This window comes from Thermobia domestica, chromosome 11 (genome assembly GCF_964235325.1).
Source record: "Thermobia domestica chromosome 11, izTheDome1.hap1.1, whole genome shotgun sequence".
Lineage (NCBI taxonomy): Eukaryota > Metazoa > Arthropoda > Insecta > Zygentoma > Lepismatidae > Thermobia > Thermobia domestica.
Genome location: NC_137464.1, coordinates 250,629,397 through 250,642,446, shown reverse-complemented (window position 1 = coordinate 250,642,446; position 13,050 = coordinate 250,629,397). Strand labels below are relative to the sequence as shown.

General features: G+C 35.0%; 1 protein-coding gene across 2 annotated transcripts in view; it reads left to right on the top strand.

Moving 5' to 3' along the window:
• Positions 1–13,050, top strand: part of LOC145664920 (uncharacterized) — a 107,221-nt gene that overhangs the window by 43,835 nt on the left and 50,336 nt on the right. Inside the window, exon 1 of one of the 2 annotated variants that reach the window (XM_081732024.1) lies at positions 6,389–6,470. The exons of the other annotated variant lie outside the window; for it this stretch is intronic. The gene's annotated coding sequence lies outside the window, so the exon portion shown is untranslated. Of the gene's footprint in view, positions 1–6,388; positions 6,471–13,050 lie in introns of those variants that run through there. 2 annotated transcript variants of the gene reach the window in all.

The window sequence follows — 13,050 nt, the reverse complement described above, 5'->3', positions numbered from 1 at the left end:
TTAGCAGTTCCTCTAAGAATTTCTGTTAATTGCTCAGCCTGTGTGTGGGCCACGAGGACAGAAAGAAACGGGATCTATTGTCCAGAAAAGTTGGCCTTCCGTTACCTGCGATCGAAGCTGGTTGAATCGCGAAGTAAAGATGTTCATTTAGAAAAAAAAAGAAATGGTGTTCTGGCTAACTCAAATTTTAATGTCGAGTTGATTATATATAATTTACATATGTAATAATAATTGCTTCTAGGCGATTGTCACAACCGTTGTTGTGTTATAGGCCCGAACGTGAAGTAAGACGTAGTGGTCGAAAATCCGTTACTGCACCTCAGAAAGCAGCGTGGCAACATCGCAGAAGTACTTGCCCCTAGAAAATGACTCCATGATTTGGAAGAGGTGGAATGAAGATAGTGCGTGATCAAGAGAAAACGTGAACTATGGCTAATTTCATACCCACGGTCGTGAATCTGTCTGGCCAACATTCGAGCAGTGAACGGTGCATTGTTTTCCAGAAGGTGAACACACTTTTTGTCAGCATGCCATACTCTAAGATTTCAAACAATCCAGGAACACACACAGCAGTGAGTCATAGTATATCCTGGTAATTGTGGTATCCTTTGCCTGGAAAACAAGTAGGAATACCCCATGCTGACCCCAAATAAACGTGATCGTCACTTCGGTTGCTCAGAGTTAAACACGGACTTCCTTTAGTGGTGGTAAGTCGGCACTCTGTCATTGGTTTGATTAGGTTTTCCCTGGTTTCCTTCACTCCCACCAGACGAAAGCTGTGATTGTACCTTCTAATTGCGAGCTTGTGTGCACTGCTTGTCACCTTGACGAACACTCGAAGAGATTCGAATGACAAGACGTCAGAGATTGGCGCTAGAACACAACAGAAACACAACAACCATTCAACGACATTGGGTACATGAAGCCTTGCTTTTGTGCAATGATTATTACTGTTTACCGTTGTTCCGACTCTTTCTAAATCTGACAGTTTATTGTTGTGAAAATCTTATAACATTATATTGTCATTATAGAAATTGCTACCGTAATGGTCATAATTTTGTTTGGAGTTATTAAAGCAATGTATTCGAATATTATTTATTTATTTAAACTTATTTATTTATTTATTATGCAAAGGGATGACTCAAGGGAAAGTTCAGACCTTCAAATGCGGGGTTACATCTGTCTTTTAGGTGGGTCTAGGATTTGGGAAAGAACTGGCCCTGGCCTTCTAAAGGGTACCATCCCGGTTTTCGCTTGGTGAGAGTAAAGAAAACCAAGGAAAACCTAGTCAAATCAATCACAGTGACCAATCCACCAGCAAAGGAAGTCCGTGTTCAACTCTGAGCGACTAAAGTTCACGTTTATTTGGGATCAGCATGGGGTATTACTATTTTCTTTCCAGACAAAGGGTGCCACAATTGCCAGAATATATTATGCCTCATTGCTGCGTGCTTTGCTGGAATCTGTGAAATCGTAAAGCGTGGCATGCTGACAAAAGGTGTTCGCCTCCTAGAAAACAAAGCACCTGTTCACTGTTCGAATGTTGGTAGGACAGATGCACGACCGTGATAGTTCCGGTTTTCTTTTGACCGCACACTATCTTCATTCTACCTCTTCCCAGCCATGCAGTCAGTTTCTAGGGGCAAATACTTCTGCGATGTTTCCACGCTGCTTTGTGAGACGCAGTAATGGACTGTGGAACCACTACGTCTTACTTCGCGTTCAGACCTTTAACACAGTAACGGTACAGAGTTACTAGCTGTACATTACAACATGATCTACATATGTATGCAGGGTTACACATGTAAAATTTCATCGCTCTACGATATTTGGAAGTGGGTCAGTGTAAAACTTTCTAGTGTAAACTTCTCGTTATCCGGCAAATTTCAAAGAAATCACACATGTGCAAATTACTCAGAAATTATCGATTTGCGACACCCGATTCATATTGGTGAAAATGTTCCAAAGTACTTGTAGAATATCCCCTTGCAACGAATGCATCGAATTACCAGTCACCCTGAACGTAGCCTACAGAAAATTATATTCTTTTTAATTTACTGAAAAGTGTATTCAAATTGTCCGTCCATTCTGAAGTTATTTACAAAACTAATCCCATCAAATGGAAAGAACTCTTGTCGCTGACTGTACATTTGTAGAGCATATAAGTACTTTTATTCTGTAACTCCTTACAAAAATCTCTGCCGACGCTTTGACCTAAAACATATATCCTTCCGCTGCTGAACCAAGTATCGCTCTTGAATCTCAAACATCATTTATGCATCGATTGCAGCGCCTCTAGTGGCGATTAAATTCTTTTTTTTTATTTCCTGTATTTAAACAGTCATGTATAGAACTGATGCATCATATTTACAATAGTAAATTTTGTTTTGCTATTTACACGTAGACAGCGACAAAAGCACGATTGATTACTATTAATAAAGATAAGAGTCTTGATTCATTAAAATTTCAAGGACGTTTGATTCACCGAATGATACATTTTTCAGTACTTTCGCTTTCTTGAGAGCTTTCAGATCAAAAGGAGATTAAAATATTTAAAAGTTGCGAATGGAATCACAGTCTGCATTCGGCACGCAAATTCTTTCCCAAGATTCAGGAGGGTGATATAAATAAATGGTGTATTCATACAGAGAAAGATAGATAGCATATTGCATGACATTTTTATAGCATGTTATATTTCTAAATATGAGTGCAACACGCAACCCGGCCATTTTTCCACACCTACTCATCTCTAAAAGAGAGGCGTCTGTTAAATTGTCACGTAAACGGACTGACATTTTTTTTTACTACCTTTTTTTGTATATATATATTTTTAACAAATTATAGTTTTGGTGTGTTGCTATTTTATTGTGCTGGTACTAACTTTATATGACCCAGAGCATTGTATTGTTTTTGTGTCTATGGGTTAGTAGAGCAAAGTTTCAATTTTTGTGATTCAGTACGGACAATGTCGTATTTACGATTTTGTTTCGGGGACGGCTTTGCTAACTTTCGGGGGGGCGGGCTTTGCCTGAAAATGTGAAAATTCTGCAAGATATTTTTTCATGTACTTTACTATAGTAAGATAGATTTCGGGGGGGGGGGCTTAAGCCCGGAAGACCCCCCTAAATACGCCACTGAGTACGGAATATAAGTATCAACTAATGTATTGAAACGAAATTGAAATCTTTCAGTTTAACGTCCCACCATTATGCCCGTTAGGCTAAGGGAGACGATGATTAAAACATGCTAATGACGATGAAAACATTGGAGGAATGAGATTGTCGGAGGACACGAGAGTATCTGTGAAAACACACCACGGACACAATGTTGTCTATCACAAACTTACTTGGGCAAAAAGAGAGATAAAAGACAGTAAGATGATTTGGTCAGTCAGAAGTAAAATCAACGAGAAAGTGTTATTAGTAACTTCTTCACCAAACGGGACAAGACCTACAGTTTGAATTGGGATATGAATCGTTGTAATACATTCGAACCTCTCCTATTGGGATGGAACTCAAGGCATCAAACTTTATTACTCTCATAAGGGTTATGTTACGTTGGCAAGAGCTTAGCAAAATGGCTAATTACAACGGAGGGCCTACATTGGTAAAAGCTCGGCAAAGTGGACAATGGCAACAGAGGACCAACGTTGGCGAAAGCTCGGCAAAGTGGACAATTACAATGGAGGACCAACGTTGGCGAAGGCTTGCCAAAGTGGTTAATTACAACGGGATCTAGGTTAGTCTATCGTATTTCACTGTTGGTATTATCGTCTGTGCTGCTAGAATAATGATAAGAAAACTGAAGCCATTAGCAACTCTGATTTAATATCTCAATTAACTGAGTGCTAACTGCAAACTGGAGCATCCCTTATCTGCAATTATTACTGGTAACAACGCATCAATTGCAATGTTACATGTTTTATTTTCTGTGAAATCTCCTAGGGCTGTAGATACTTAAAAATCTGAGTTGTTTTTTGATTAATTTTTAAGTTTTTGTACTTGACCTTCCAATACGAGAATATCTTTCATAACCTTCACACTATTGCCAGACACTAATATTTTAGATTACGGCACATTAGCTGAGCTACAAAGATCCAAATCTCTTTCCTGTTAACGAAAGTGAGAACAACAAAGCAGATAGCAATCTTATCACATGTTTGCGTGACATGTGCACGCACGCTTGACATTTAGCAATTACACATTAATATAGTACTGTATTCATTCTGGTACTTAATTATATATTTTGTTATTGTTATATACAGGGCGCAGAGCTTAAGAGCGAATAATTTTCCTATTTTGTGTACTGTAATTACAGGAATGATTCGTGTAACTTATCGTATGCTATACAAACCTTTCTTCCATTTAAATAATCGCACACCTTACAAACTTTATTGTGATTTTCACTCATTGGTAACCCATGGTCGTGTTGATGTCTGGCCGACAGTGGGCCAATTTTATGGATATGGACCAGTGTTGGGTAGAAAGTGGACCAACAAGTTCTACTGACAATTATTCACATGGAAGTAGGCAAGCCCAACCCATTTTCTTCGTTCTTCCATTTTCATCAATTTCATTATCATCTCCCATAGCTTTGGTGTATAATCGTGAGCTGTTAAACTAAAAAAAGTACGGGATGTTCAGACCTCTTTTAAAAATTGTCAAAGAATTTTGTAAAAAAAAAAAAAAAAGTACTTAGTGCAAAAGTTTTCAAAACCAAATATTTTGCAATTGTATATATTATAAAATCATGACAAATTAGAGATGTTTATATTAATACTTAGAAATGATTTCTATTATTCTCCGTATGTATAACACGTTCATTTGCATAGGGGCGGCAACACTGTAATAACTAAATTATTTAAAATAAAATTTCTCGTTGGAAACAGTACTTCATGATGATGATAGATAAATTTACTAAGCTAACCTTCTATTTGAATAACTACATTCGTAAATTATGTTTAGGTCGCATTAGTTTAAGGTCACATGTACAGTGCTAAAGCTAATGGTCAAACAAATCCCGGTATGAATGGAACTGCTTGGTTGCTGTCAAATACAAGTACTCAGTTCTCGAACAGTTCTCGAACAATGGAACCGAACACTTGTTCCATTTAGTTAGTTATCACAGTTTTGATATGAAAACTAATCTTGTCTTTGTCATAAACAAGTTTCTTAACATTGAAGGTGGAAACTAGTTTTTTTTTCTTTTTTTTCAATTTTTAACAGATGTGGAGGGAAAATCTAGAAATAGAGATAAAAGAGGTAATTGCACTGGAATTGCAAACTCATACATTGAGATTGAAGCTCCATATTGAATTCTATAAAAAAAGATTACCATCTTTCCTCTGCAGGTGTGTTTGCTTTACCTTTCACTAACACAATAGATTATTATTTCAAGAAAAAAAGCAGCCACAACGGAATTGTATTTGTAGTGTTTAGGCCTTTCTGAGTATGAATGCTCCTTCCTTTCCCTTCATTGTTCATACTGGAATAGCATATTTAGAATCGTGGATTTTAAGATTTGTTCTTTTCGGAGAAAGGGGGGTAAAGGATGCAAATTGCACGGAGCGGCAAATTGCCTTGGGCCGGCCGTGATTAGTCTAGTAGATATTTCTATCTCATGATAATTTACAACTTGTTAAAAGCATAAAAAAAAACTATTAGTTTTGAGAAATAGGCCCAGAACCCGTGTAAACATAATTCATTTCTCTTATTTATGCATCAGTAGGGTAATCCAATACTGAAAATTTGCCATGTGTTTTGAAGCACCCTGTATTTAATGATCTACCATTTGAGAAAACCAGTCTTCGAAAAAAAATACTCGTCTTGTCCTTAATACTAGTACAAAAGTTATGATTTAATGTGCTCAAACTTTTTTAAAATTAATATTTCGTTATCTCTCAATGTGAGATTTCTCTTAATTAAAATATAATATTGCAACCTAATCGAAGACATTTTAAATCATCTAAACTTTGGATACTAAATTTAAGTTATTTTCTACGAAAATAAACACTCCTGTATTTCATACTTTTAAAAAGATGTATATGGGTGTAATCGGTTCATAAACGATAAAAATAAATTAAATATGAAATTTTTAATTAACATGAGAAAATACAGTAATTTAAAATTGAACATTAAATGAACATGCATGTTGTTTTGTATTTGCAAGCACTCATTCATACAATTAATATTGCATTTGTCGATTAAATTTTCAGGTATAAAAATAGCCTATCTCTTGTTATAAATAATGAAACTTATCCAATTGCTAAAATGAAATTTTAATCAAATTAATAACATTTGTTTGTTGTAAATAATATAAAATGTAAATAATAATGTTTCAATTGCAAACACCATGGTTATGTTTCCAGAGATTGTATGTTTATTTACAAGATGTACAAGCTTGTGTTTTCCGCTGAACTAAATTGGTCCCCGCATCAAGCTGAGTTCATCAGACATGAACAGATTGAATGGGTATGATGATAGATGTTTGTATATTTATATGTAGGCGTGTTTTGTGTCAATGTATGTGTGTGTATGTGCCTTATATATGCAAACACAGCTAAAATGTATTAGATGTGCTATTGTTTGCTGTGTATCAGTGGCGTATTGAAGGATTGGCATCATTAGAATGAAAAGGTGCTTTGATGTTTACTAATTTTTAATTCCTTTATAGTAGCGTTTAGCTCTTTTTTTTTTTTTTTTAAAAAAAAGGATGGGAATGTAGCGTCACGTGTAAATGTATGAACATGCCTCTAGTTTGTTCTGTGCTGTTTTGTTCATGATAGGGCAGTTTTTGTACCGTTGTTTAGTCACTGTATTCATTTGCTTTTCATTTTCTATTTTAAGAATAGTGACAATTAGGATAATTATTCATTTACATATTTTGGAAAACTGGCTAACAAAGCAAAGCTGATAATGATACGTCATATTTGGCTTTTCAAAACCAATTACTCTTGTGAATGTTAATCGAAATACGATAATGTAATTTTTTTTTTCTTTTCTTTATCGATGCCCACAAAGGAAGATATATCTATATCTATACCTATATCTATCTATCTATCTATCTATCTATCTATCTATATCTATATCTATATCTATATATATATATATATATATATATATATATATATATATATATATATATATATACAGGGCCGGATTTAGGGAGGTGCAAAGGTTCACGTGCACCCCCTCCCCTTCGTTGTAAATATACACTACCTAAAGTGAGAAGGTAGCAGCGAGTTTTGCAAAATCAATAGTTTAAGTCAATTTTCTGAAGGTTGAAGGAAAAGAATTCATCGAGAGCAGACATTTAGCATTTTTAAAGGAATTCCTCATTCACATCACAGACGCCTAAAAGCATTTAAAAAACTCAAAGTTAATTCAAATGTACTGGTAGTTATTGGTGCACCCTCTCAGAGAATCCTATATATATATATATATATATATATATATATATATATATATATATATATATATTCTGGTTTAATTTCAAGTAATACGTTATTTATGTATAATAGACACGAGTGCAACACGGGTGCCAACCAAAAAGAATTCTAATAGAAAGCGTACAATTGGATTTATTTTTATGTTTGAGGGCGTTCCAGAAGAAAATAGTTTAATAATTTAAACCAATTAATAAATCAATTAAAAAATTCATGTAAAATTATAAAATGTATAGGAGAACAAAACATATTGATCAATTGGTATCCGAGTGGTAATGATGTATTTTATAGGCAACTGGTCCTACTGGCGGTAGCCCTACAACGTTATAAAACTGAAGTTAGTGTAATCCACATAAACTAATTTATAGGTTATTATAAATTCTTTTAGACTTTTATTATCTTTACTACAATAAAAAGAGTAACGGTTGCCATCAGTAGTCGCCGAAGATATCCGGAAATATAGTAAACAAACGAATTATCAGCAAAAATTTAGGGAACGTTCGAAAAGTTTTATCGGTTGCAAGCAATATGACTGTTAGGTGAACAACGCATACACTGTTTATTTATTTATTTATTTTGTTATCCACGATCCTGCATTAAAGATAAGGAAGATCGTGATATTGAGATAGGTGATAACAGTGGAATGACGAAAGTGGGAAGAAATGACAAAAAAAACCGAGCATACCCACTTACACGGTGTTTGTCCACTACAAGTCCATTTGTCGGGAACTAAGATCAAACTAGGAACCCGACACATTAGGGGTGATCGCTCTACCACTGAGTCAACGCAGCCCCATAAGTCGCTTGTTTCACATTTCTTTTTATGCAGATACATTTCCTTACTTTTAATCAATTAACTCTTGAAAACGTTATGCTTTCAAAATTAAAAAAAAAAAAAGGAAACATTGCGGCTTAGTGGAAGAACGCTCACCTCTGGTTTTAGGAATTGTTGTTTCGATGTACGGCCATATTTTTTAAAAAATAAATGAATTTTTCTCTTAGTAATCGAAAATAACTAATATCACTTTTCACAACACAAACACAACGTATCATCAAAGTTTTTGATGATAAATTGGAATCAAATTTCGATATTGAAATATGATTTGGTAACCTTTTAAAGGACGTAGTCATAGACTTGTTCCTCTTTAAGAATAAAAGTTATGAAATTATGTTTTATCTTAGCTTTAGATAATCATCTTTTTTAACGGATTTTTAGAAAAAAGATTCTCAGTTTGACCTGTATGTATGTATGTAGGCATGCATGAATGTATTGTTGTACGCCATTGTATATAGAACAATTGATCATATTTTGATGCGTTTTTCACTAATCGAATAATCAATCCCCAAAGAAGGTTTATGCATATAAAATATTTGAGAAAATAATAAATTAATATTTAAAAAAAAATCAAATAATTTCTGCAACGATTAATGAGAAAAGATTATCCTAAAATATGATGTAACAGAAATTCGTAAAAGTAAGGAGGGTTGCACACAATTAAGGGGTAAAATTATTTTAAACCAGTTTTCTACAAATGATTTAATACGAGATTGATCTCTAGATCATTGGCATTGTCATAACTGTTTACATGTGGATCTTGCTTATTTGCTAGATTTTCCCAGAATATCATCCACTTTTTCTGTTATTGGTCGCCCACTACGAAAATCATCTTGGACATAGAAATTTACAGAACTAAAGCGACTGTTTTACTGATTTTTTTTTGTTTCCTATTTAAAGTGACTAAAATTTCCCCAGCCTACTAATAATGAATCTATAGGAAGTCACGATGACTCATTGGTAGAGCGCTTAGATCTGGTTTCAAGAGTCGGGAGTTTGATCCTAGGCCATGTGAGTTCATGGCGGATGGCATTGATAGGGAGTAGGAGAGGGAGAGGAGAGAAAGAGATTTGAATATATATGGCGTCCCTGGCTCAATCCCGAGAAAAGTAAGTTTGTAGCGAAACATCGTGCCCATCGGTTTTCTCGGGGTCCTCCCGTTTCCTCCCACATTCTCATTCCACTAATTCCTCCATTATCATTCACTTGCCTCAATCATTGTCTCCCTTAGCCTAAAGGACATAATTGTGGGACGTTAAACTGAAAAAAATCATTGTTTTTTATGATACTTGTAGGCATTTCATAATATATAGATGAACTAAGCACCAAAAACAGAAATATTTTAGCTCTGGCATCGAATTATTATTTTAAAAAGATAATACATAGGTCTACTTTACACTTTCGAGATTACATTTTATTCTTCAGAGCAGAATCATGTAAACAAAAATGAAATTGCCCTTGTTTGTGATTTCATTACGGGGAAACGACTGAACCGTTTGAAATAAATTTTTGAATATATTTGCAGGCAGTATCTACCTTGAACTGGACTTTAATCATGTCACTGTAATCCCGAGGGTTCAAACTTCTATCAAAAATGGAATATCTCAAGTACCTCTCGAGTTAGGCAAATGAAACTCGGAATATAAACTCCTAATCAGAAACAAGAGGAGGCATGTCTCAGCATTTTCGAAAATTTTGTTTTAAAGGAAAAACGGACGGATATTTATGATATTTCAATTTCCAACTTTGTATTCATACAATGAAAAAAGTGAGGAAACGTTTAAACTGTTTAAAATGAATTTTTGAACAGTTATCACTTGAATTAACCTGTTTCAAAGATGAAGGGTCATTGGATTACAAGACTTGCGAGTGGGTCATTGGATCCTGGGTCAAAAGGACGTCGCCCACTGTGATCCCCACCCACCGTTACTCACTATGACCTACTAACTGATTCTGCTCAAAGCATTGTAGACAGCACTTTCTGAACACTGGTGAATTTGTCTACGTTTTACTTTCGAGGCCTCCATTTTTCTTCCATTTTCATGTTTCTATTTGCAAAGTGAAAAAAGAACTTCAGGCACTTTTGGATATTGATATTTGTAATTGTAACAATAGCAATAGGACTTAGTACTTGGCTTTTGAAAGTGTGCGTGGGTTTTCTCGGGGTTCTCCCGTTTCCTCCCACTTTCTTCATTCCACCATTTCATTCATTACTCATTATCACCGTCTCCTTTAGTCTAACCGGCATAACCGTGGGACGTAAAACTCAAAGATTTCATTTCATTTTGGCTTTTGAAACACAGTCGAATTTTACACTTTTTTTTAATCGTTGTCTTACTTTATCTTGATTTGAGACTTCCAAATGTCATTATATTTTCTAAATTGAATTTCATCGTAACATTACACATGAAGATGAAGAATATTTTATCATTTTATATCGTAAAGATAAGTTCCACTAGTATTTTGTAACAGAGCGGTGCTTGAGCGATTGAACGTAGAAATCCAAACTCCGATTACTAATAATTTCACAGCCTTGTTCTATTACAAGTATAAACTCTTTAGTTAGTATCGTGGAAGGAATGGATCATGGGCCAGAGTTGATGACGATTGGTTTTTGGTGGGTAGTGGGTACAGAGTGGCTCACCATGGGTGGTGGGTCAGTGGGTCATGGGTCAAATTTTCATTGACCCACGCCATATTTGCTGTGCTTATCATTATACTTCGATTGAAATGCACATCCAAAGAGGAAAAGAGATTCAAATATTTTCCACTAACCTATTTCCTCGTGAGAAGAAGGGACATTTTAGCAAGTGCTTTTAGAAAATATGCATAAATGGAATAATGCATATTAAATATTACTGGATTTACTGTATTTAGAGAACTGATCCACATTCGACTTAAAAACAAGGATATTTTTTGTAATGTTATTTACCAGTTAAGCTGGCACAAAGAATTTCATTTTAAAAAATAATTTTAAAAAAAATAGTATCATTTCAGTCATACTGTAACTAACATGAATGTTCATTTTGATCAGAGGATTCGGTATTGACATCTTTTCAACCATTTTGCTAATTTCAGTATCATATTTGAATATTTCCGTTTTCAATATATTTATATGTGTGTGCACACTTTTTTTTATTTCACATTTCGGAGTTTCACTCTTGGTCTTTTGATGTGAAAAATACCGCAATTAATTGGTTAAACGTGTGCTAAATAACAAGCCTTTATGTTGCTAATTCATAGTGATTCCCTCCCTCTCCGTTGCCCGTATTATTGCACCAAAAAAAAAAACAACGAAAAAAATAGACTCATATATACAAAAATGTGAATACTCTTTCATCGTCGAAAAAATCAATGAAACCAATCATATTTACAAAATTTTAATTTATTTTTTTTTTTAAAGTAAAAATATGGAAATGTTGGTAATCTTGCTTAGACAGCAAATAGGATTAACACATTCTATTTGATGCAAGATGATTTGGATGTTGTGAATGTTCAGTCCATCAAAAAATGTTCAAGAGATAACAAATTACATTACTTTTTTTTTTTTTAAAAAAAATCATAATTAAAGTAAACATAATTCCATGAGAAGCTCTACAAAACTCATTTATTCTCTTTGTGTTGTTACTTAACACAATTATTGATATTTGAGTTTTTTTTTTTGTTGTTGTTGTTTTTGTTTAATACGATCAGAATTCGTTACCGATAGTTTGATTTATCTGTTAGCTTACACAATACTATGTGGCTATGGTGTGGCTAGAGGTGTGACTATGGCGTGACAAATATCTTGGTATTTGAAGGCGGCGCTCCAAGTTCCCTTTAAATGCTGCTAACAAATGAGAGGGCTTCGATATTGCCACGTTTATTTTGTATAAATTCACCCCCTGCCACCTGATGGCGCTGTAGTTCGTCTACTTAGCCAAGCCATAGCCACAGCCCCTTTCTCATTTGGCAACGTCGCGTCAGAGCTTGCGTTTTATTCGTTTAGCTGATATGCCAAGATGTTTGTCACAAGTTTTAAGTAATTATTAACAAAACATTGTTTTAAGCAGAAAGTAGAGTACAAGCAGTTTATATGTGTCGAGCTATCAGAAGCATCTGTACCATTAAGGAGTATGAGTGTCATCGTTAGGCGAACACAAGTTACAGTAGGTACAATCTCTTAGTTCAAAATGTATTTTTTACACACACGAGTACACTATATAAATTATTGCAGGGGCCGCGGTGGTTCAGTGGTAGAGCGTTCACCTCTGGTGCTTGGGGTTCCGGGTTCGATCCCAGCCCCCGCCAAGTGAACCTTCTGGTGGACAAACACCGTGTGTCTTCTCGGGGTTCTCCCGTTTCCTCCCACTTTCTTCACTCCACCATTTCATTCATTACTCATCATCACCATTTCCTTTAGCCTAACCGGCATAACCGTGGGACGTAAAACTCAAAGATTTCATTTCATTTCATTTTAAATTATTACATGTATTATTATTTATTCTGCCTGTTTGGCAGGTCCTACTTCAATTTTTTTCAAAAGGTTCGAGCTTGGAAATGTTTCTGCCACGTTTCTCAACGATCTTCAGCTTCCTCTTTTATATGGTTCCCAATATTTTCTTCTGTTTTTCAAATCATCAATCCGCTGTGTTCTTCTTCCTCCTACTCCTCGCCTTCCTTCCATCTTTCCCTCTATGGCCGTATGAAGAAGACAATCTCTTCACAGGATGTGTCCATTTCACTTGGTCTTTCTACGAAGGATACTAGCTAAAAGAGTCCTCTTCTCTCC